Genomic DNA, 23,526 nt, shown 5'->3' with positions numbered 1-23,526 from the left:
TTTTTCCAGTCTGCAAGATGTGCTGGGGTAAAGGTGATGCAGAGCTTGTGGGAGTGGCCAGCCAATGACTGGTCCAACTTCAGACCCATGCCACGAGAGGGAGCCCACACCTGACACTGCCTGGAGGGACAGAAACCAGAGGCTGGATAAGACTGGAAAAAAAAAAGGAAGGAAGAAAGAAAGAAAGAAAGAAAGAAAGAAAGAAAGAAAGAAAAAGAAAAAAGTCAGTGAAAAATTTCTAATGGTATCCTGCTATACTTGTAGACTGGATCCTAACATAATCATCACCAGAGAGGCTTCATCCAGCAACTGAAAGGGGCTGATGCAGAGAACAAGAGCCTAACATGAGGCAGAAATTGGGGAACCCCACAGAAGAGGGGGAGGAAGAAGCCAGAAGGGTCAAGCATACCACAAGTGCTATTCTGGGTTTCTATGGGCTCATAGAGACTGAAGCGACAATCCAGGAGCCTGCATGGGTCTGGCTTAGGAACTCTGCATGGTTGTGTAGTGTGGGGTTCTTGTGGGACTCCTAATAGTGGCAGAAGGGGCTGTCTCTGACTGTTTCATCCACTTTTGTGACCATTTCTCTCCTTCTGGATTGCCTTGTCCAGACTTGACTGTCTAGTCTTACTGTAACTTGTTATGCCATGTTTGGTTGATAACCCTGGGAGGCCTGCTCTTTTCTGAACGGAAATGGAGATGTAGACTTACAGGAGAGGGGAGGTGGGGTGGAAGGTACTGGGAGGAGCGGAGGGAGAGGAGCCTGTGGTCAGGATGTAACATATGAGAGAGGATTTTTTAAGAAGCAACCAGAAGGTAAGCGCTTTCCTTCCTTCTGTTTGCCTAATAAGAGATATGACTGTTAAGGGGCCCTCCCTTTTCTTTCTATAGGGAAGACAGAGGCTAATCACCACAAAAAAATGCTGACCTTTTGTCACCCCAAAAATATCCCCAGAGAACTTACCCTTTATCTACCATTAGCACCTCCATGGTTTCCTTCTCTCCCTGTCAGCCTAGAAGGTGCTCCTTCTTTGCTTTGTACTTTTTTGAACTCTGATGATTCTGTCATATCCTGTCTGAGAGCAAGTCCAAGAACCTGCCGAGATTCTCAGCGATGGGAGGTCCTCTGTGTGTGCCTTGCACCGTGCTAACAACTTCTCCTTGCTTTCCTTCAGCTAATCTCTCTTTTTTGTAGTCCAAGTTAGTGGGTCTCAACCAGTAAATTAACTTGATATGGGTAGAAGGGGAATGCTGTTTTTTTTATTCTCTTTTCTGTTAGGAGCTCAAACATGAAAGCAATAGCATAATTCAACTCTTTTGACCTTAGGGAAGGTGCAGACCTAGTCTACGTCTGATTTTCTTCATGTAAAAAAACTATATATATTAATAGCAACATTTTATTGCATAGTTTCTATGGAGTTTCTCTCTCTCTCTCTCTCTCTCTCTCTCTCTCTCTCTCTCTCTCTCTCTCTTTTTCTCTTTTTCTCTCTCACGCACACACACACACACACACAAACACACACATGTGCATTTGCACTAGGCCAAGAAGCTGCAGTGGCTCTAAGATATGGATAATTTCTGAGAGGACTCCTTCACAATGCAGGGATCCCCCCTTGCTGGAAGCCATCAGGGAGCAATCAGCAGAGCATCCTTTGGAGACAGATATTACATGGCTGAAGAGACCCAGGCTAGTGTCCTGGCCCAGATCATCTCTCAGAGCCCAGCAAAGCCTAGAACTCCACGAATCCACAGAATCACTTCCCTAATTATGTCCAAGCTTCAGCAATTTGAATGTTTGGTCAGAGGGGAGTTGTTTGCAAAACTGACCAATAAACAAAATCCCACAGGGCAGTAGCCTGGAAATCTTCCCTGTGTGGTCAGTGATGTCTTCATTCCATGCCCAACCACAGGAGCGAGCACACTGGCTACCTGAAGGCTGGAGCACAGTTCCCACCCTCCTGGGCCCTAACACTGAAAATTCTTTGTTAGCTACCCAATGAGAGAGCCATTGCCAGTCCCTGCTGGAAACATGACTCGACCTTAGATGGACTGTGTTTTCCCTGATGCTAACAATGACTGGCCTTCAGGCCTCAAAAGGAGACTCTATATCTGAGATCTTGTGATGGACTACATAGAGTCAATACTGCCTCCTGAAAAAAAAAACCCACAAACTCAACCGTTTTCGCTTAAAATATATACATAGTTTCAAGTAACTAGGTTCAAGGACCTATCCCTCCTTGATTTTAAAAATCCCTTGACTATCAGTGTTGCAGGCTGTAAGGCCACAAACAAGGACCTCATGAGTCCAGTTTGGAAACTGGTCACCCGCTGGACTTTCTTTGCTTATTTCTTGTTTGCTTATTCATTAGTTTTGCTTTGCTTTGCTTTGCTTTTTCACATCTTTGCTAGTTGATGAACCTTGTGGGATCCCTGTGAAATCTCCCTTAGTGGCATACACATCTTACCTTCAGTCATAAATCTCAGCTTCCACCTCCATCCTTTCCTCAGAGTCTTAAGGCCTTGTTCTTCCTTAGCATGAGTCTCCCCTGTATCCATGTCCTTTTCCGAAACCCAGATGCCATTCCTGCCACCATGTTGGGACCAGTTCTCAAGGTGGGGATAAGGATACAGGATGGAGAAAGGCCCTCTACAGCATTGTTCCTTGGTTTGAACACCTTATCAGCACAGTTCACACTTCCACTTGTTTTAGTAGTTTTGCATGCATTTGGTGATTAAACAAAATATACTAGTTTCACAACAGAAACTCTGATGAGACAGACATCTTTTTAAAAGTTGTTTTGCATTGTGCCATCTCTATTGCCCTTACGAGCAGACATGTACACTTGTACTAACTGATAAATTGAGGCAGTTATAGTTCAGGTTTTGCCCTAAACATGAAGTGGAAAGTTCTAGCTTCATAATGTCTCTATGCAAGGCCCCCACCCAAACTTACATAAGCGAATCCCATGGTGTCAGCTTCTCATACCATCAATACCATTCCACAGATTCAAAAGCCCCTTTCTCCCCTCATCCTTAATGGTTCCCCTCTACTCAGTGAACTGAAATGTACCACAAATTTGCTCTTGGCATGGCCTTCCTCTGCCTTTTCCCTCATACCAGTCCTGAAACCTTCCCACCCTCAGGTCTAGATGACAACAAACATTCATCTGTTCTTGAGGCCTCTGACCTCCTCTCTCTGGGACCAGCATATCATCCACTTAATTCTTCACAATTCTTTGAGGAGCAACATACCTGCCAGGTAGCCAACCCACAAGGGCACCCACAACAGGTACCCAAAAAATGTTCACGGGAAGTTTGTGAGTCTCCTTCTTTTACAGGTTTAGTGCACATTCTCTGAAAAGCTAGACACTGTTTATCCTTTCTAGGGGGAATTGAATCAAATGATTCAATGCAAAGTTTCATATTCTTACAGTATAACATACTAAAAAAGTCCTCCTCAGGGGCCACCGTAAGCCCTCCCACAGCTGTTATCAATGCTTCAATGTGCCTTTCCAGTTTTCCATGACACAAAGGACAAAGTGAAGGGAATGTGTGAGGAATAAAGACCTTCTTATCCTTGCTATTTATTTCTGTAGTCCACACCTCCACATGGGGTCAAGCTGACAAATGAAAGAAGCATGGGGACATTGTTTCTTAAAACTCATCAAAAAAGCCTTTGACCAAAACCACATTCACCTCCTGGTCCCACCTTCAGAATGAAATTCTCAAGTTAGCTTGGGGACTTAAAGTATCAAAAGTGTGCCCAAAAATGCTATTAGGGAAATGGTATCAAGCGATCAAGCCTTTAATTCCTCACTCCCCGTTTGTTCAATAGCCCTTCCTTTATTTTACAGTTGCTCCCACATCATCTCTTCCCATCCCAAGGTCAGGCACCATGTGACACAGCATGCAGGTTTGTGCAGCCCAAACAGTGGGCATCTCTAGGACATGTCATTGCTAGATCTCTTCACTTCCTGCTCTCATTGTAGAAAGAAAGAAAGGAAAGGGAGCAGGGTGGAAAGAAAATAAGTGGAAAAGGAAAACAGAAAAGAAGGAAAGGAGGGAGGGAAAGATAGCATAAAGGAAAAGAAAAATCAATTTAATACTCTCAAATATTATATTTTATTTTAGTTAGTAATATATATTTATATAATATTTTGTATACTTACAATATGTTATCCTTAGCCTGGGCTAAGGCACTGGTTCAGCAGATCAGAGTGCTTTGTAAACAAGCATCAGAGCCCAAATTTTCAAATCACCCACGTAAAAAACTAGCTCTTTTGTGAATGCTCCTGTGACCCTGGCTCTGAGGAAGGTAGATGTAGATAGATCCCCCCAACTTATGGCCTGCCAACCTGCCTGAAACAGTGAGCCCCGAGATCTGCACAAGACCCTGTCTGAGGGGAATAAGGCAAAGTGTGGTAAAGCAGGGCATGCAGCACCCTGCTGTGGCTTCCACATGCACATATGAGTGCACACAGCCATGCACACATAGTGTAGGTGGACACACACTATGCAGGCATACTTACATGCTCCACAGTCCTCCTCAGACACACAAAATACTGGCTCTTTGCATCTGAATGGAGTTGTTAGAATCCTGTCCCTCCCCATAGCTGTAGTACTGTTCATCTTATGGCCCATCTTGAACCTAGTGAGTGTTTTTGGCATCTTTCTATCAGTGGAAGGAATTATCTGAGGCAAGCAGCCTGTAAAGAAGACAGGATTGTTTGACTGGCAATTCCAAAATTTCAGACCATCATCATTTTGCTCCATTTGGAGCATCAGGCAAGATGGCCACTCACCTCATAGAGGTAAACAGAAAGCAGAGACTGTATCCCACAATCCACAGTTGATGTCGCTCGCCCATTGGTTTAAGACAATCTCACACTAGCTCCAACCTCTTAAAGTCCCCACCATCTCCCAACGACACCAAGCTAGAGAACAAGCCTTCAACATGTGGTTTCCCCAGGGACACTCAAGAGCTAAGACTTATCAATGACACTTGGTTAACTTGTACCTCTAACTCAAACGTATTTGATTTGTAGGGCTAGATATCAAATCTAGGGCCTCACATGTACCTAGACCAATGCTCACCCTCTGAACTGCAACCCCCGTGCCCGACTGAAGCGCTCCTTCCATCTAGCTGGGATCACATCCATCCATGCTGTCCATCCTAACTTAGTCCTGACTTGAGTATGAAACCTTCCCAGCCTATTGCAGCTCAGTGGAATCCCTCCTCTGAGTTCCTCCAGCAACTAGCGCACAGGCTGCTCAAATGACCTACGTGTGTTGCAGAACTAGCTTCTCTCTCTCTCTCTCTCTCTCTCTCTCTCTCTCTCTCTCTCTCTCTCTCCTCTCTCTCTCTCTTTCTCTCTCTCTCCTCTCTCCTCTCTCATGTGCTTTCTGTCTTTTAAAGAGATTAGTAAGTGCTTGGTGACGGGTACACATCCTACTGTAGCTTTTTGTGTATTTTGTTAAGTCAGACAATGGCGAGTCTGAGACAACTCCAAGAAAGTTACTTACTTACGATCACCTTTCTGCGCACCTGTGAGGATGCTATAGTCAATTGACCAACACAGAACAGTGCATGCAATTGGTTCTAAGCCATGAGACGGTTGCTCGCTCAGCTGAGCCAGTGAAAAGATGGGGAAATCATCAGAGCCAGAGTTGGGACCACCCAATCACAGCGGGCGTGAGATGCACAAGGTGACCAGGGGATGTCTTGAATTCATGTTGCTGCTAATTCGGAAAAGTCAATGTGAATGGGAAGAATGTATCACGCAGACACTGGATGGTAGGAAGCACCCTGGATTCGTATAGGTACTACCTAACCCCCGCAGAAGGCAGGCGTGCATCTCACGGTCATGAGCTCTACGTGCTCTCACTTTGTGGCCCTCTCTGAATTCAGTCAGGCAAACACTTGAATGTGTATAGTCATTTGTGATTATCAGGAATCCTGAGCCATTTTTATAAACGTCTTAAAGACTTAGCCTAGAAATTGTGATATAATGACACGGAGAACAAACAGTAACGACCCGATTGCTGTTCAGAATGTTTCTGACTCAAAGACGTGGTCAGCCTCCAAGACTATCTGCAGCTGCCAAGCATGGAAAAACCTAGACGCTCATCTCACCTTCTCTGGGATCCAGACTGGCTGAGAGACCCTGGGAGAGCCACTCATCCCCTCTGAGCTACGTATTCCTCTACAAACAAAAGGAGAGGAGGGAACCAGCTCATCTCAAAAGTCAGTGGCAGTGGCAGCGCTATAGGAGGCCATAGTGAGGGGGCTGGTGTGCAGGGTCACCCACGGGGAGACAGATACAAATCATCCTGAAGCTGGAAGTCTGGCAAGTGGGTACCCATTCACTGAGAGGAGCTGCCTGTGTCTGCCACTTTAGTTAGCTTCATTCCAGCAAGTTCAATGGAAACAGAGTTTGATGACGGCAGTTATCCATGTAACCTTCTCTCTGTGTCTTTTCTATACAATATGAAGGTCCCAAAATGCTACCAACACCTATAGTATTCTTTCCACGTGGTTTTGTTTGCCTCAGTAGCAACACTATGGTGGGGTGTGGCTTTAGTGGCAGCTGATCCGGTTCCTGAGGTCTTTTAGATGCTCATGGCCAAAGATCTGCAGGAAGACTTTAAGCTAAAGGGAGGTGCATAGCCCAACAAGACCATTGAGAATTGCCCCACATAATTTTCCTGTATTTGAAAAACAGCCATGCCAAAAAAAAAAAATTGAAACTTCAGCTCATGAGTTGGCAGGGAACTGTGGGGAAAGTTTTGGAAGGAAGGAAGGCCAGTGCATATTGGTCTCTTGGCCCTGCCTTTTTATAAATGCAAACGTGACTCTTAGTGAAATAAGGCTGGGCGATACTTAGAGAACTCATTGCTTCACTTTTTTTCTAGTCAGTTCACCTAAACCCGAGTCTTCCTGGGTTCTACAATGGGTCTGGGGCGCGTTAGACAGACGCGTACGACTCCAAGGCTCCTGTTTCTTGTGACTCTCTCGGCAACGCGGTGCTTGCAAAAGCCTACTAATAGAAGCTTATGATCCAGAATTAATTTGGAAAAAAAGAATGACCTGCCAGAATCCTTTAACCTAAAAAACACGATGGCAATTTAGGTTGGCTTTGCATGGTCAGCACTTCAGCCGAGTTTCCTATCACTTGCCGCTTTGGGGTTTGTGGATTTGCTGGAGTCTGACTTTAATGACGACATTTTCAGAGGTCCGGGGAGAGTTTAAAAGACCGGTGGGCACGCTGATTGCTGGAGGAGACAGAGGGTCTGTGGACACCAAGGAGGGGTCAGATGAATCACTTCCTGTAACAGCAGGTTTGGGTCTAAAAATAGGCAATTTCTCCTGAGTTATACTTTTCTGTGGAAAAGGAAAAACTGAAAAGAACAGCTAGAGTATTTTTAATATGCTTTTTCTAATGTAGAAAAGGTTCAACTACAGAGAGCACCCTAGCTCTAGCCACTGTCTCCTTGTCCAAACTGTAGAGTTTGCTAGAACTTTTACTTTGAACATTGACAAATGTCTCTCTTTGTGTTTCCTTGTAGTCACATAAAGGGACCAACGGGTGGAAACAAAGACATCCAAATCTGCTTAATGAGAGGAGCCTTCAGTTGTTCACAGTGTCAACCACTTTATGCTTTGCTGACGAACAATGCGTGACCCTGTATTTGGTAACTGTGAAATTGTTTAACTTTTAAATTGTATTACAACAGCTTACTAATTCAGTAGCTAATGTTTTGAGAAGAAGCCTGAATTTATTTTTGTATTTTGAAATAACAGATTTAAAGCCAATGGTTACGTTAATGCCCAATTTAGTTCCTTACAAAATACTTTAGTTCTAATAACAAATTAGGGCATAAAATTTGGATAAAGTTGTGGCTTCTTACTCTCCCAAATTTCAATATAAGGTACAGTGATTTATATTATTTAACAATACAAGTTAAATGTGATTTAGGGGCCTGGAGAGAAAGCTTAACCAGTAAACTGTTTGCCTTGCAAGTATGAGGACCTTGATTCAAGGTCCAGAGACCAGATTTAAAAAGATGTATATGCAGGCATAGCCTTCCAAGCCCAGCACTGGGGAGACAGAGGCAGGTAGATGATGAAGGTCACGTGGCAGCCAACTTAGCTTACTTGGCTAAGGTCAGTGATAGACTCTGTCTTAAAAACACAAGGCAGATGATGTCTGAAGAATAACAACCAACGTAGTCTTCTGAGCTCTACACACACACACACACACACACACACACACACACACACACACACTCACACACTAATGCACTTATACATATGCAAAAATGTGATTTTTTTTAGATGTGCTGATTATCTGGTCTATCTTTTTTGTTGTTGATTTTGCTTTTTTGAGATTATAATGTAATTACAGCATTTCTCCCTTTCTTCTTTCCAAGCCCTCCCATAAACACCTTTTTGCTCTCTTTCAAATTCAGGGCCTCCTTTTTCACTGACTGCTATTGCATGCATATATGTGTAGGTATATGTGTGTGTATGTGTATATACATATATATATATATATTCCTAAATATAAATATATGTGTATATATATGTATGTATATATGTGTGTATGTACATATATAATCCTAAATATAATCTGTTCAGCCCATACAATGTTACTTCTATATGTGTTCTCAGGGCTGACCCTTTGGCATAGGATAACCAATCGGTGTGCTCTTCCCTGGAGTAGACTACTTCTTCCACTCCCGGCATTCCGTAGTTGACCGTAGTTCTTGGTGTAGAGTTGAGGCCTCATAGACTTTTCATTGTTCATTTTGGCATGTCCCTTAGTGTCATCCATGTTCAGCTGACAGGCTTTGTGGGTACAGCTTCTGACATCACTGGGACACAAACTCTCACCGCAAACTCCCTGCCCTTCTGACTCTCACAATCCTTTTTCCTCTTCTGACGTGTTCCCTGAACTTCAGGTGAAGCAGCTGCTTTGCAGATGGGACTGGGCTCCATAACTCTGCGTTTTGATTGGCTGTGGTTTTCTGTAAAGGTTGTCATCTGTTGCAAAGAGAAGTTTTCATGATGAGAGACAAAGACTATATTTATCTGTGAGGATAAGGACAAACTTCAGATGGTTGTTAGGAATTGTGCTACTTCAGTAAAGTAATGGTGTAGATTTTCCTCCATGACCCCTGATTTCACTGGCCCCGTGTAGTCACCTAGGTTTCTAATGCCAAACATGTTTCCCTCTGTTGGAGCAGGCCTTAAGTCCAGTTAGAGCTATTGGTTACCTCCAAAGTATGTGTGCCACTATTGCATGTTTAGGGTTATAGTACTATGTTGGTCACGGATGGTTCATAGGCACCATATCTGGGTAAGAGTTTTGGTTGCTTCTCGTCTGTGTGTTACCTCTGGTCCTCAGGGAGGAGACATTCAAGTCAGCGATGGATTATTCTTACTCATGTCGAAATAGCATTTCCAATGCTGGCAAAGAACACTTGCTGCCTTTTCAGAGGACCTGGTTTCAGTTCCCAGCATCTATGTGGTAGCTCACAACTGCTCCAGGGAACCAAATCTCCTCTCTGACCTCTGCAAGCATGAGGCATATATATGCCACACATATATACTTCCAAGCAAGATATTAATATACATTAAATAAAATAAAATAAGTTTTTTGATAGCTTAAAAGCAGCATTTTCTTGGTACATATTAAAATTATTCCTAATATAACTGTGCTAATTTACCTACACATACCTACATTTTAGCTACATGTTAAGTATAATCTAGGAAGATGTTTCATTTTTATATAATGAAACAACAGTTATTTTTCTATATTTAATAGAAAGTCTCATTCTAATGATAAATTTACATTTAGTGTACATGCTCCAATAAAAAACACTCAAGTGAAAAACTAGGCAAAATTATGTAGCCAAAGCACAGCAGAGAAAATTCATACAATTTCTTTATTCTTGTTTTTACACATGTATTTCTTATTTGACTGTATTTTATGAGGCCTAGAACAATTTGTTTGGGCAGTTTTCTGTGACAGTCATCTGATACATTTTATAAATTGTTACAAACATGAAAAACATATCTATTTGACTCTTTTTTCAATTTCTCCATCAACTCCTTTTCTGAAAAGACTTGGTAGCTATTGTCTCGTACTTCACCGTTTTAAGGATGAAGCCAGAAGACAACATTTTGCTTTGTTCAGGTTGCTATAACAAAACGCCTGAAGCGTGCACGTCATAAGCAACAGATCATTAATGCTTATAGTTCTTGAGACTGGGAAGTCCAAGGTCAAGACATGGAAAGATGAAGTGTTTGGTGATGGCTCACCCATCAAAGCAATGGCTCCTGGATATCGCTGAGTGGCAGAAGGAAAAAGGCACCACTCTCCCCCCTGCAGCCTTTCATAAGGGCACTGATGGCGCTCGCGGGAGCACTGTCTCTATAAGCTAGTCACCTCCCAAGAGCCCACTTCTGTATAGCAACACACTGGTTAGGTTTTAGCATGTGAGTTTTGAATAGACACAAACACTCAGTGATTGTATAAGCTTCTGTCCCACCCCTAAAGTCATGTCATTTTCACATGCAAAATACTATCCTGTAAGACCAAAGCTCTCAAAGTCTCAACTTGTTCCCTCACTCGTTGCAAAGCCTGATTCAGTTTCACGTGAGCCTTAAATAATTTGTGTATAGTGCTGGTCAGAAAAAGACAGTCACCTCTCACAAAGCCATCTGTCATATCTGGCATGCTGGCTTTGAATGTCTTTCTTCTTCTGGACATTGGGCACTGGTGGATTTCGTTCTGTGTTTGCTAACAATTCTTTTGTGTTTTACTCTTATGCTAATTTCTTCTCAATTTTGAAGCCACTTTCGAATTCATTGTCTAATTCATTCTTAAAGTGTCCTAAAATACTAACGTCTGCTTTTTAGAATTTTATGATATGTTTTACTCTCAGAGAATGCTTTTGTTTTTTTTTTAATATTCTTTTCTTGAACTGTTGTAGAATGTGATCTCCTCGTTCATAACCAAGATGTTTCCCAAATAGTATTTTTTTTCACGATATAAAAGTAGATTTCTCCTGAATAGCTAAAACTTTGCTGTTCCCTCTTGCTGAAAAATATTTTCAATGTGCCGTGTCTACATTTCTCTTTATTAATTATTGAATAATGTGATGAACATTCCCTGAAATACTAGTAGCAACTCCATGTTTAATGTTCATATCACCTAAAGATAAAACAGATGGTGTCAAATATTGTCAGTTTAAAGGAATTATTCTCACCAAGGACTGTAGGACAGCCTTCCCGTCATGATCCACAGGGATCAGCCCATAGGCTTGAAGCAACACCAGGTCCATTCAACAAAGCAAATCTTTCTTTTTTTATTGATTAAATTTGTTCTTTTGCGGTTTAATACACAACCATAATGTGTTTTTTTACCCTCACCTTTCATCCTTTCTCATCTCCCTACCATCCAGTCAACCCTCCTCCTCCCTAAAAGGCCTTTTTTCACATGCTTGCTTCTTTCTGCTCTTTTGTGATGCACTGGCTGTAGCCAAGACTATTAGTTTGAGCTTGGGTTTTTAACTCTCCACTGATGGGCTGACCTTTTATTGCACAACTGACTACAGTGACTCTCTCTATTCCAGAACCTTTTGTAGGCAAAGTTCAACACAGAGAAGTAAAGGCTTATGAGCTCTTCCCCAATCCACGGTTGACTGTTGACAGTCCCAGGATTGTGCAGATCCAGCACAGGCAGTCATGGCTGCTGTGATGCCATGCTTGCAATGGCTGTGACATGCCCTGAGGAAAGCATTTTATAGCCCTTCTCCCTCTCCTTGGCTCTTACATTCCTTTTTCTCTCTCTTCTGTAATGCCCCCTGAGCTTAAGAGGGAATCATAAATGTCCTATTTAAGGCTGATATGACTTATTCTCCACGTCTTGAGCAGCCATGAGTCAATGTTACCACCATTCACTACAAAGAAAAGCTTCTTTGACTAAGGTTGGGAGTGGCATTTTTCTATGAATATAAACATAAATATTTAGAATGCACTTTGACCCTGTATTAATTTATCTAAACAACAGGAATAAGTTCCCAATAGGCCCAAGACCTCCCAGTTGTAGGTTTTCAACCAGGCTCATCCTATCAGGTATATACTCCCTCCAGAGACAATCTGACAGTGGCTGTTCACCTCTCTCCCAGTTATCCACAATTGCACTTATGGGCACATCTTGCCTAACAAGTTGGTATACACATGGGTAAGACTGTTCAGATTTTTTTCTCCACTTAACGGAGAAGAATGTCCCGTCCATCGGCTAGACTGGGTAGGGGTTCGAAGTTTACTGCCTATATTTTCCTTGGCTGGTGCCATAGTTTGACCTCAGAGCCCAGTCCCGCCTGTAGTTTTCCAGGACCCTCTGGATCCTTCCATTTCCCCACTCTCCCAGGCTTCTCACTCCTAAAGTCTCTTGGACTAGTGTCTCGATATAAGTGAGTATATACCATTTGACTCTTTTTTGTTTCTGGGTGAACTCACTCATTATGATAATTTCTAGATCAATCCATTTGTCCACAAATTTCGGGAATTCCTTGTTTTTAATAGCTGAATAGTATTCCATAGTGTAAATGTACCACAGTTTCTTTATCCATTCTGACTTTCACACAAACTCTGGTGCCCCATATTGGACCATGTCCCTTGGATGGGGAGGCCTGGTGGCACTCAGAGGAAGGATAATAGGTCACCAAGAAGAGACTCAATACCCTATGAGCAAATACAGGGGGAGGAGGTCCCCCTCAGTCACAGACATAGGAGAAGGGAGTAGGGGGGAAGCAGGAGGAAGGGAGGAATGGAAGGATACAAGGGATGGGCTAACAATTGAGATGTAATATGAATAAATTAATAAAAAATTTTTTTAAAAAAAGATTTTTTTTCTCCCCAACAGCTCACATAGCACCTTGTAGCACTTTGAAAATAGCCTCATCGTTTGGGCCAAGCAAATAAAATGTATTTAATAAATGTGTCTAGAAGCCTGGAAGCCGTAAGAAAGAAATAGAAGCACGCGTGAGTCCAGCTCCATGCTTCTCATTGGCCCCTAAGCCTCACTCTGGATGTGAAGTTTGAGGCTCAACCTTCTAACCACCTCAGCTGCATAAGGCCCTTATAAGATGTCCGCGTCTCTAATAAAATGCTTTATGTAGCTGAATATTCCTGTAAACTGGTGACATTCCCTGTACTCTATCCACTCTATCTCATGTCTCCGTATGTATTAGTTAACTGTGGAGTGACCATGGGAAACTCTGAGACCCTGATGGAAAGGCAGTATTTAACATGGATGTGGTCTGCTATTAGTAGGACATATTTGCGTAGAACAGACTTGCCCCTGTTTGGAGTTAGCAGGAGAAGAGGCATGTGAGCTTTGCCTAAGTTTTGGAATATCTTCATGTTGCCATAAATCTGACACAACTTGTAGGGAGAAAATTTTATTTTGGTTCATGCTGCAATGCCAGGGAGGGAGTCCCAGGGTGCTAGGCTCCTACTGATAGTGGTACATCAGGGCAGGAAGGTGTGGCAGAACAAGTGGCTTACCATGGCAACCAGGAGGTAGAGAAAGAAAGATGTAGGGCAAAGTGAAGTGCTGTATAATATTAGACTTCAGTGAGCTAAGTAAACAGTTAAGTATACAGTGTACGGCATATAACAGAATCTCTGTTCATGGGTTAGGACAGATCTAATAAGTTGAAATCTGAGTGTAAAGCTAGCCACAGCCTAGTAGACCTCAGAATTAGGACTAAGTGGGGGTCACCTATGGGCGGGGAGGTGGTTCGGTGGGCAAAGTCCTTGCCTTTCAAGCAAGGATAGGCATTCAGATCTCCAGCATGTGCATACAAGCCAGGCGAAGCCATGTGTACTTGTGACCCTAGCACCAGGAAAGCAGACATAGGCAGATCCAGTCCAGCTGCAATGGTGAGAGGCACTGTGTCTCAAAATAGAAGGAAGAAAACTAAGGTATACAATACCTACTATTGACCTCTGGCCTCCATGCACAGTCGTGATGGAGCACACGTGCACACACACACACACACACACACACACACACACACACACACACACACACACACACACACCTCTAGAAAGAACGAATATTTGAAAAATCTGTGTAGGTAGGACTCCATCTTGAAAATTAAGCACCACCTTGAACATAGGGTGAATCCCATCTTATCAGCCTGGCACACTGGAAGGCACTGGGGAAAACCTCACTCCCCTGAAACACAGAGCCCAGTTTTCTTAGCTTAGAAACTTTTATACCATAGGAAATGAGTTCTTTTCTCTAACCCAAGGCTGATGATTGCTTCAAACTCTTAGAGATTTACAGCAGGAGGCTGTGCTCTGTCCACTATTGGTTCTTTCTGAATATTAACCATGTCTGTTTATTTTAAAGAAAATGTACTCCATATGTCACGGGATCATTTGTACTTACCTCACCACATGGGACACATAAATAAACATCATATTATAAGCATGTATAAGTAGCTTTAAATGTGGAAAGGGGCCACTTTTATCTCTAAAATGAGTCACTCTCATCTTGGTCTCTGCAAGCGAGCAAAGAGACTGTTGGCCACCTCCCAGGCTTAGCTGCTATTTCTCCAAGCAGTGTGGGCTCTGGGAAGGTGTCCTCTCATTTAACTTGACAAAGTACTGCAACTTTGACTGGGTTGCATTTACCTCAAGTTAATTTAGCGGGAAGCAATTCTATCCTTACTCCTGCGTTCTGTGGTCCCCCTGAAGGCCATGCACCAGGGGTTCCCTGTCCTGATCTAAGGACAGGAACCACACATACAGCATAAAAGTAACAAGAAGTGAGGTCTGCTGCTAGACCATCACCTGGCTCCCAAGGTGTTTGTGTTCCTGTTCAACGTGTTTGGTCATATAGGAATGGGCAGGCATTTCCACTCTGACCCTTTGAATGCATGTATTAAGAAAGCAAACCTGGGCTCCAGAGATGGCTCACAGGTTAAAAGCACTTGCAGAGGACAGAGTTCGATTGTCAGCACCCACGTGGTGGCTCATAACCATCTATCTTTAGTTACAGCTGAACCAGACGCCCTCTTCTGGCCTCTAAAAGCACTGCATGCATGTGATACATAGATATACACACATGTAGGCAAAAACACCCACACACATAGATTAAAAATGAATAAAATATTTTTAAAAGAAAAGCAACATTATATAAAAGGCAAAATCCAAATAAAACTCTTAGTCCCTAGAATATTTCCTAGGAGGAATGAGAGGGAGAGGGGGGGAAAGAAGAGTGAGAAAGTGGGAGGTCAGGACAGTTTCAGATGGAACTCTAACTCTAAGAGGCTAGCTCTCCCAGGAAGCAAGTCTGACACACAAGAGATTGCGCAGCAGAGGTCATAGTTACAGAGTAAGAGCCGAGGAGATTCAGTGCCCACATGTGGTTGCCATTGCTCTGCCGTAGGTTAGGCTTATTGACGTCCAGTGTTGTATCGCTCGGGAAAGCGGAAGTGGCCTTTGGTGAGGGCCCATCGGTGCCCCGCCTATACCCTTCAGTTATTCATACTTAGCATGCGGGAGAGGGTTGCAGCCCTCTGACCACTTTCTCCTGGGGAATATGAGCAGACTGTGTTAGAGACGGAAAAAATCTACCTCCATCTTTTATATCTTCTCGGAGGTGCCCAAAATCAACACAGCAACACTGAACTGTTGATCCTCTCTCTAAACCTAGACTTCTCCAGCTGCTCTGTATCCCAGAATAGCTTAGTATCACCCACTTCCTTGGGTCAGTCAGGTACTAGTGGGTATAACCACTACATAATTCTGAAATGCATTGTTTCCCCTATGCTACATAAGGAATAACAATAAAGTAAATAAGGTATTAAGTAAGATGCTTATATCCTCCTCGCTTGCCAAATATTCTTTAATAATGACCTAGAATGAAAATTCAAACAAAACGTCTCCATTTCCTTGGGAGTTCATGTTTTTAATTAACATCATGGGGAGAGCTGGCCCACATCCCCTGGTCTCGAAAACAGGCGCTATTTAACATTGTCCCATCCCACTTGTAAGGGTCCTGCTGTCAATACACATGACAGCACTGCTGCCGCATGCCCTACAGGCCCTACAAGAGATCTATAGCGTTGGTAGAGTAGCCCTTTGTGGGCATCTGATTGTGCTCAAGCTACTGTGGCTATGACAAAATATCATAAGTCTTGTAGCTTTTAGACACCAGAAATAAACTTCCCATAGTTCCAGAGGCTGAGGTATGACGTGGTATCTAAGGTACAACCATTCTCAGGCTCAAAGAACGTACCTCAGAGTGTCTTCATGAGGCAGAAGTGACAAAGTAGTTCACTGGGGCCTGTTTTAGATGCCCTCTAACCCCATCCAGGAGCTCTATGAACGTTGGCAGGGCAGACACCAACATTCAGACCATAGCAGCCACCCTGGACCCTACAGCCAAATGCAAACTGGAAACAAGAACATGGTTTAGAAGGCAGAGACAGTGGGCTCTCAGTGGGAGGGGCACAGATAGAAGTAAGCTAGAAGGAGACTACAAATCAAAAGCCTGGGGGCCCAAGTGTGGCCATAGTATTCTTCTGAGGCATCCCTACTCTTCCCTCCCATTGGCACCATTCTAAGCTCTTCCTAAACCCCTTCAGTAGCCTCCCATTTAATCTCTGAACCTCGACATTTTCTCCCTCCAATGTAGTCCCTGCCCTACAGCCAGATGACTTGTTTTAGCAAGTCAAGCGCACCTCAGCCTAACAACCTTCGAAACCTAGTTGCTCCTAAAGGCTAACTAAATCCTTCAGTCTATGAAGACATCCTGTGGTCTGAAAGCTACCTCCTTCTCCAACTCTGTCCTCCACGACAGAGGACACATTGCACAGATGTCACAGACTCTATACTTTTTCCGGTGCTGCGTGTAGATGCTCTCCCCTCGACCCCCAAGGGACCTTTGGCTCTTGGTCTCCACGGGAATGAACCCTTTCCCTTGCCGTATCGTTTTCCCCATGCATCTCTGCTGCTCTTCACAGTTTCAGGCTCGCACTGAATGGTGACCTTGGCTAGGGAAAGCTCTTGAGTCACAATTCTATGTGTCACTTCCGCTGGATCGCTCTCTAGCCAGAAGCCTTAACGAGGACCAGCGAACCTCCACTGCTCTAACCCTACCTGCATCTATAAAAACCACCTCATAAATCTTAGAAGGGGGCTACAGAAAAACTGTTCACCTCCTTAACCCACCATCACTAAAATGTAACCTCAGCCGACTTCCCAGCATCCATTAGATTGGCTGACTCACAGAAGATGCTCAAGAAATGGATACTGAACGGACATGTGAGGAGTCCTTAGCCCAGCTGTAAATGTCCTTAAAACAGCACAAGCCGTTGATACATGGATGGTAGAGAAGCCCAGAATGTAGGGCAAATGTATTTTCTGGGTGCTTTAGTGGTTTCTTTTGGTATTAGATCAAAGAACACTTGACTAAATTAATAAAATTGTGCTTTGCACTCTAAAGAATCAAGCTGATATACTTTGACTCATTAGCAGAAACAGTGTGACTCTTTAAAGAAAAAAAGCATTTCTCTTACTTTGGTACCTTCTTAGTTTCCAGATAAACACAAAGGTAGACTGTTTGTGAAATGTGAGCATTATCAAAAGCTAAGTGGTATGGAAGAAACAAAGAGGGTACATGCCAGAAACACAGTTCATATTAGCAACAGGCGATAGAGTCTTTTGTTCTCATGGCTATAACAAAAATGCAGAGAGAAAGGCAGAAGTAATAGGAGGGAGGAAGTTGGTCTTTGGCTCACAGTTTTGAGGGGAACAGTCTCTTACAGCAGGAACAGCAGGACAGGGCAGGCCCACAGCAACTGCTGCTGATTCTCCTGATGGATCAGAAAGCAAAGAACTCGTTGTGGAGCAAGGCCCGTCCCCCAAAACTCACTCCTCCCTACCTCCCAAAACAAATAACACTTAGCAGTGATGATGTGAAATAATGACATGAAACAAAAAGAGGCCTCATTTAAATGACCACTTCACACTGGTATAAATCCTTCTAAAGTTTATGCTCGCACACGCCTGACTCTCTATTTTGCATGGTACATTGCATGACATTGCATACATGTACCCTCTTTTTTTTTTAAGAGAATGGGGCTCATTCTTCACACGACTGTTACATAACCCATTTTTTCCAGTCAATGCCGCATCATTAAATATTCTGTGATATCATTTTCCAATACCACAGCAGGCATTCTATAATTGATTTAACCATCACAAGATTGTGTGTAATTTTGTTATTTTGGATGTCGTTACCATGAACATTCTTATAACTGAATCTTTGTCCAAAACAATTAATTTCTTATGATAATTTCTGAATTGTGATTGCTGACATATATATTGCTAACTTGATTTTCAAAAAGGCCATATAGAGTTACTCGCCCCCCCCGCCCCCGGTAGTGTGTGAAGGTCGCTGTTTTGTTGTTCTTTGCCAGAATTCTTGGCTTCACTTTTTGTTAATCTTTGCTTGTTTCCAAGTTTTGAATGCTATTTCATTTTTTAAACTTTTTTCATTGCTAGTGAGATTGAATTATGTCTTATATCAACTATTTGTATTTATTATGACAAAATCAAATTTAATAAATGTAAATATAAAGTTCTATATTTGTCTTCCAAATGCTAAATAAGTGTGCAATGAAGAACTTGCTTGACAGTGGAGGGCATGGAAGTGAAAATGGGAGGAATGCAAGGAGGTGGTGGCTGTCTGCAAACATTTTAAAACTTACCCTGTCACAAAAACAATCATGCCCAGTTTCTGTTTTCTCCCCCTAATGAAAAATGGAAGACAAGCAGATGGAAAATTGTAGGTTTTAGCTCATCTTTTCCCTTTTTCTTGTGTATATACATGTGCAGTATGTGTGTGTGTGTGTGTGTGTGTGTGTGTGTGTGTGTGTGTGTGTGTGTAAGCCCAAGGATGCTGTTGGAAGTCTTCCTCACTCACTCTCACTGAGGCAGGATCTCTGGACTGAACCACGGGCTTGCTGATACATCTCGACTGTCTCTCCAGCTCTCATCCAACTCTCATCCAAAGACCTGGGGATGCCCTGTCTCTGCTTTGCAAGCATTCAAGCTCTGGATGTTACAATGCAGGTGCCCTTCACACCTCCCCTGTGGGATAGTCTCACTTTATTGCACAGTACATCCTAGACTATCAGTGAGATTCCCTGGTGTGCCTCTACTAACTGCTGGCGGTGCCTACTGCAGCTGTCTAGAATGTTCAGAGATGGCCAGACAACATAGCACAGGGGGGAGAAAAGGGGGGGGAGGAAATTCAAAATTCATTTTTTTGTACTGAACACATGTGACTTTCTCACCATCAGAAAGCTGAAAAATCATTAACTCAAAACATTACGAGTTGAAGACCATCTGTGCCTTTAAAGCTACCATTTTTATAGCACCTAATCAAGAGATCCTGGCAATTAAGGTGATTTATTTTCACTGTGATGTAAGCACAACAATTTAAACTCACTTGTTAGATTTTCAAATCACTCAACTTAAAATATGTTTATATTATATTATAAGCAAGATTGCTGGGGCTGTTAAACTTTCAAGCAAGTCATTTTTTAAAGCACAAAGTGGTTAAGAAAAATGAGAAGAATTGCTGACTTAGCAGGCCTGCTAGTATTTGAAAACACTTGGTGCTTACCTTAAGTGATACATGCTTTTAACGCACAATGATGCTATTTTACATTAAACAAATCAGTAAACATTCACCATGTAAATCCAAGGACAAGTTTTAATTTTCTAGTCATAGAAAATTTATAGAAGATCAAATGACATTATTTTCACCTATCATTTAGCTGCATTTCCTTCTTTGACTCACCCAATAAACACTAAATTTGTTCACTCTCTTTCAGATTAGGAACAGGACTACAATGAATGTCTCTTTAGCAACCCAGACCAGGAACAATTATTGCTCATGGCAACAGACTTCGGTGCCGAAAGCTATTGAGACGAGGCTCCCTGAGTTTGGTTTCTAGGGCCAGGCAGGACACAAGGAACCCGAGTCAATTACCCAGATGGAAAGTTTTGGTTCACCATACTACACTATGGAGCTCATGGTTTGGGGGTGCACGTTAATGGGGCACACATTAGTGCTCAGTCTTTGCAATAGCCCATGATGGGTTTTGTATTTTCATTTTTCAAGCTCAGCATTTTAGGTGATGCCAGCCTCTGCTGCTGTGTTATACGATCTTGCTGATACTGCAGATGAAATACAGCCACAATTTATTTTGGTAATTTAATACAACGGTAGACTAGTTTGAGAAAATCCTGGCTGTTCACATGCTATTTCAGGATGACGTGACCCACCCTGATCCAGAGAAATTGAGTTAAACTGGGCCTGGTGTTTCCCCTCTGTTTTGTAGCAACATTATTCTGGGCTATGGTTAAGCCCAAGTCAGCTGACAGCACTAAGCAGTCAGAAAGGGAAGACCAACACTCCTCTCGGATGTAGGAGTAAGTATGGCTTTGGCATCTGGTAGCATGTGTTTTTTGAAAGCCATGTGTGTTTTCCTACTCTTATTTCCAGGTTAAGGAATTAATGGTTTCTTACAGAAAATAATTCTAAAATTAGGTGTGGAGGAAAGAGACTTGGCCTTCTTCATTTGGCCTGTAAAGAATGCACCCCCAGCCATTGTAAAGAAATCCCAGCTGATGGGCAACACAGATGCCAGCAAGGATTTTCCTGAGTCTTTTCAATACATCATGAAATAGGGACACAAGCCCCAATGTTATACTTTTCCCAAATTATGTCTACTGTTTTCTAAAAACACTAACTCCCCTAGTCTTTGTGCCTTTGGTTGAGTTGTTGCCTTTAGTGTGAATGTTGGTCCAGATGTTGGGTGAGTTGGTGTGCTACAGTGGTTCTTACCCCTGCAGAGAAAAGGAGCAGATGAATGGCAGCCCCAGAGAACTTTCTGAATACATGGGTGTCTTTCCTCAGTACTTCCTGCCCACTCCCTCTGGTTTAGAAGTCACTTCTGTCAGCTGATATTTTCCAGTGTAAACAAAGGTTGTTGAAATGATGTTTTCAGCTGCCCAAACTAGGGCCCTGCTTGCCCCTTTTAAGATATCTTTCTTTGCTTGAGACAGTGTCTTACTCACTCTATTGCCAAGGTTGGCCTCAGAAACTCGGTGTCCTTCAGCCTCAGCCTCCAAAATGCTGGCCTTGCAGGTAGATATCACCACGACTGCCTCTTTATTTCTTTTTCTATTTTTCTATCTCTTTTTTCTTCTTCCGATTCTGGTATTTTTTTTTTTTTTGAGGAGTTTTAATATGCCATGTCCTCTGCTGAGTGCTGGAGATGGTGAGATACATTTGAACCCAATTCCTGCATTATGAATCTTACAAGAATAGAAGAAGAAAAATGTTCTAATGAGGACCGGAATAAAGTACACTGTGAGAGTTGTGAACCAACAAGGGAGGCAAACTTGTGCGGAAGGACTTTGTTAGCATCCCTGGGCTGGTGGGTTGGATAGAAACCCTGTGTTCTATTCAGGGGGCTTCCAACTGGCTTCTTCACTCTCTCCACTAGAACCCCACACAAACCAAGTTACTTGTCCCCTGCCAACCCTGGTTGGAATACCACACTAAAGAGCAGGGGATCTGACATCATGAGCAGACACAGGAGGAAGATGGTGCAGCCTCAAAAAAATTAACTTATTGAGTGAGCATCACATCTAAAACAGTAGGAAACAGGAGAGCTGAGGGACCTGGGCCCAGCTTCTCACTGCTCTCTGACCACCCTGAGGGAAGATGTTTGCCTATCTCTCAAAAAGTTACTCTCCATAAAATGAATGAACACACTTTTAGTTTTGAGGCGAGGTTTCATTGTGTAATTTGGACTAGCCTTAAACTTCAGATACTCTCTTCTCAGCCTCTCCTGTGCTGGGATTACAAGCATTCACAACTACACGTGGCTTGGGCATACAGTTTCCTATCGAAGTGCAATGTGTCTCTGCAGCCTGTCATGAAGCAATAAAAGTGAAGTACCCGTCATGTGATTTCAGTGAAAGTGGAGTACCCGTCATGTGATTTCAGTGAAAGTGATGTACCCGTCGTGTGATTTCTACCTTTCCTTTTTCTCCGGACAACCTCTTCTCTCACTCCAAAATCCTAAACTTATTAGGCCAACAAAACCATCTGTGCACGTATCATTCCTTGTCTTTGATTTTTCCTTCCTTCTAAAATATCCAGGGTATAAGAACTAGAACTGTGAATATCCAATTATTATTCTATTAGAATAAAAAATTTAAAAATAGAAGCTAGATCAGCCCCCCCCACACACACACACACTTTGAAATCTTACTTGAAGGTGTCAAGGAGAAGGCTCCCTGAGTGTAATGCTTGCTTCACAAAACTAAGAACCTAGGTTTGGATCCCAGAACTCACTGAAAACTCAAGTTCTGCAGCATATGTCTATTTCCCCAACACTAGGGGTCATGGAAACATGAGGATCCGGGAGCCCACTGGCCAGCCTCCCAACCAGAGAAGAGTGCTTCATGTTCAAGGAGACCGTGTTTCAGAAAGCAAGCTGGAGAAATGGTTGAGAAAAGACAGCTTGATGTCACCTCTGGCCTCCATACATGCCCATAGGTGAGTGAATTTGCACACAAGTGTGCATTCATGCATACAACAGACACACACGCGTGCACGCACACACATGCGCTTTCCCTCTCTCTCTCTCTCTCTCTCTCTCTCTCTCTCTCTCTCTCTCTCTCTCTCTCTCTCTCTCTCTCTCCAGGAAAAAAGAAATATTTGCTTATTCTATATCTTAAAACCAAAATGAATTTACTTATTGACATACTGGTGGTTTTTGTTGTTGTTGCTTTGGATTTTTTGTTGTTATTGTTTGTTTTTATGTGTTTGTTTTTTTATTTTATTTGTCTGCTTATTTGTTCAGTTATATACACCATACAAGCAGATATTTCTATGGATGGAAATCACTTATCTGTGTTATGTTCATAGACTTTTCTGGGTTATGACACTTTCATTATCCATGCTCTGCCCGTGGCTTGTCTAGGCTCTGCAGCTATCACTGAGGTTGTTTCTCTTCCAGAACAGACTGTGCAAGACAAAGAACTTGATTGTTTGCCTTGCTCCCAGAGACCACTTCCCACCCGGACCTTCTATCATTAACACAGTGCTTCCTAGAGTAAACCCGTGCACGTCACTGAGGCATGGAAACTGCTTCTCTCTCTTTCCTTCTCATCAGTGGTTCTGGTAGAAGCAACGCCTTTCTTCATCACTGTCATCCACCTTTCTCCTTCTCTGCTTCCCACTGGATTCCACATAATCCGTAGAACTCAGGTTGTTGTTTCCTTGGAAAGTCACAACCATTCTGTCATCCTCTTTTGAACTTTTCTAGACATACATGACCCTCCCTCAGCGCATGTCCTCGCATCTTTTCTAAAACCTAGTGGTTTTCTAGATTTGCAGCTATTGCCAA

The 23,526-nt window shown here is 42.8% G+C and overlaps 1 long non-coding RNA gene across 1 annotated transcript; it reads left to right on the top strand.

The window, feature by feature from the left end:
* The first annotated feature begins 5,402 nt into the window (after window positions 1–5,402).
* On the top strand, window positions 5,403–22,637 carry LOC311592087. Its single transcript, XR_014777288.1, has 3 exons — window positions 5,403–6,244; window positions 7,567–7,692; window positions 22,515–22,637. It is a non-coding gene; the product is annotated as an uncharacterized lncRNA (long non-coding RNA).
* Window positions 22,638–23,526: the final 889 nt, after the last annotated feature.

This window comes from Acomys minous (assembly GCF_964271855.1).
Source record: "Acomys minous genome assembly, chromosome: 1".
In the NCBI taxonomy this organism is placed as follows: domain Eukaryota; kingdom Metazoa; phylum Chordata; class Mammalia; order Rodentia; family Muridae; genus Acomys; species Acomys minous.
The sequence above is the reverse complement of the archived record's forward strand: the minus strand, read 5'-3'. Positions and strand labels throughout refer to the sequence as shown.